At 66.2% G+C, this 2,500-nt stretch overlaps 1 non-coding gene across 1 annotated transcript; it reads right to left on the bottom strand.

The window, feature by feature from the left end:
* Window positions 1-671: 671 nt before the first annotated feature.
* On the bottom strand, window positions 672-825 carry LOC144489001 (5.8S ribosomal RNA). Its single transcript, XR_013496812.1, has one exon. It is a non-coding gene; the product is annotated as a 5.8S ribosomal RNA (ribosomal RNA).
* Between the last annotated feature and the right edge of the window lie 1,675 nt (window positions 826-2,500).

The following is a 2,500-nucleotide window of genomic DNA, read 5'->3' as shown; positions in this document are numbered from 1 at the left end:
GCTGCGGAGTGTGGAAGGAGCCGCAGCTCCAGCGCAACACAAGCAACGACACCCAACCGCCACGGATTCCCACGACAAAAATGCAAGCACTCGCACGCGCAACAGAGGGAAGAAAAGCACGGCACGACCGAGCACCGATCCAGGCATCAAGCGTCACACGCGTCAAGCTGCCGTCCTCCACGCGACGGCACTGAACGGCCACGGCAACCCACCGGCAGGCAACCGAGCACGGACCACGCGAGGCAACGTGTCCGGAGACGTCCAGCGGACAGTCACTCCACTCTCTCACTCTCTGTGCCGGAGCACCCAACCGAGCCAACTCTTGCGGATCCTTCCCGTGGACGAGCCACACACACACATCAACAGAGAGTCAACCCCCCTGGCCCGAGCCTAACGGAAGGCACACACGGTCCCGGCAGCGAGGCAGTCACGTTCTCTCTCTCTGGCAACCCGATGACAGCCGTGCCGGCGACCCCGAGGTGGCTGGGCCAGTGCGGGAGCGGGCAGTGCCGACGAGCCCGGAGGCGGACGCCGGCACCCAAGAGGTCAAGCTCTCCGACGCGGATTACTCTGGGTCTGCACTTAGGGGGACAGAGAGGACGGCACCTCTGCGACACCCCAGCCGCGCTCTTCGGCGCACGGATGCGCGCGAAGTGCGATTGATTGTCAAGCGACCCTCAGACAGACGTAGCCCCGGGAGGAACCCGGGGCCGCAAAGTGCGTTCAAAGTGTCGATGATCAATGTGTCCTGCAATTCACATTAATTCTCGCAGCTAGCTGCGTTCTTCATCGACGCACGAGCCGAGTGATCCACCGCTAAAAGTTGTATCGGGTTTCGGATCGGTTGCCCGATCCTGGGACGCGCAAAACGCTCCCCCGCCGACGTGACGGTGGAGCCCCAGCCTGGCGCGTACCACGGCGTGAGCCCGGAGGCGCACGCACTCGAGCGACAATCAAGCGAAAAAAAGGAGGAATCAGGGCGCTCGCAGGCGTTGAGTGCCGGCGTGGGTGAGGGGCCGGGGCCCGCCACGCGCCGTCACGCCCCGCAACAGCCAGAGGCAGAGTTCTCTGGTGTCACCGTCTGGCGGTAGGCTCGAGAGTCGAGGCGAGGCCGCAGCGGACTGAGTCGGGTGCAAGCCGCGGAGGACAGGCCGACGCTACGGGCGCAAGCCGACCCCGCACGCCCCAACCTCGGCGGGCTGGGGAAGGGGGCGCGGCGGAACGCTCGCAAGCGCGGCTGCCCCCGCGGACAGGCACATTCTCTCGAACGCGGTGGACGCTCGCTCAAGTCAGCACGAGACCAGACCGGACCGACAGGCGGACAACGAATCTTTAAACCTCGCACCCACCCTCCGCACACGGGTGCCGGAGGAATGGTGAGCATGAACAGGTACCCCTCACCGGGCTTTGAAGAGAGTGACTAGAATGCGACCAAAGCTTCACCGCGGCGGGAGACAAAAAGGCCCCTGACTGCACCAGAACGTCTCCCTGCGGAGTCACACAGTGGCCGTTCACCGTGGTCCCGTCGACAAGCCGCCAGGACAAGCACCCAAGCCCGCAGCAGCTCTCTTCGTTTCAACTGCGGATGTAATGCTGCAAGGCGGTGGCAAGGTCACGTCGCAGCCCGCAAGCCGTCGCCAAGGCGAGAGGAAGACGGTCCCCACAGCGGGCACACACAGACGGACGTGGAGCACGGGGCGGCGGCCCACAGGTGCGCACACGCGCCGTGCCGAGGATCGGTGCGGACGCCGGTGACATCGCACCCGGCAGAGCGGCTAGGCAGAAGTCGCTGCGGAGGAGGAGCACCGTCGGCGGAACGGTCTGCTGGCGGGCGAGGGACCAAACGAGCAGCTAGAACGGGCGGAGTGGACCGGACTGCAGAAGCGGAGTGAGTGCGTGGCTGACGCCACCGTCTCCCTCCGAGCGTCTGCTCGCGCCGGCCAAACCGCCGAACCGCTGAACGAAAGGACCGCATCGTCCCACGCAGGCAGGCCGGCCGTGTTGCCGTGCGTGCCCCCACCTCTCGGACGGACTGCAAAGACACCCTACGAAGCCAACGGCGAAGCCCTTCCAACGGCGCAGGCGTAGCGTGTGCGGCACCCGCATGGACTTGCCGGCGTGCAACCGAGCGTGTGCGTGCTCGTCGGTGGCGGCGCCCGCGCGCCGGCCCAACCGAGTGGGACCGAGATCGACGTCGCCCGGCTTCGGCGGAACGTGCGTACGGGTGACCAGGCCCGTTCGACGGGTACGGCGAAATTGTCGGTGTGACCTCCCACCCGCGTGGGAGGCGCCAGCGTCAGTACGGGCCACGGCCCCGGGGCCAACCCCCGTGAGGCTCTCCTGCCTGGCCCAACCGGCGCAGCCTTCGAGTTCAAGGAGTGACGGGCCGCCCTCCCCGGAGAGGTGGCGGGCCCCCGGCCGACAAAGATCCTTCACAACGTGTTCACCAACAGAAACCTTGTTACGATTTTTATTCTGTGTTACGGGTTTCGGTTCGGGC

The sequence above is a fragment of the Mustelus asterias genome, unplaced genomic scaffold (assembly GCF_964213995.1).
Source record: "Mustelus asterias unplaced genomic scaffold, sMusAst1.hap1.1 HAP1_SCAFFOLD_1914, whole genome shotgun sequence".
Taxonomy (NCBI): Eukaryota; Metazoa; Chordata; class Chondrichthyes; order Carcharhiniformes; family Triakidae; genus Mustelus; species Mustelus asterias.
Note: the sequence above shows the minus strand (reverse complement) of the source record. Positions and strands in the feature narration are given on the sequence as shown.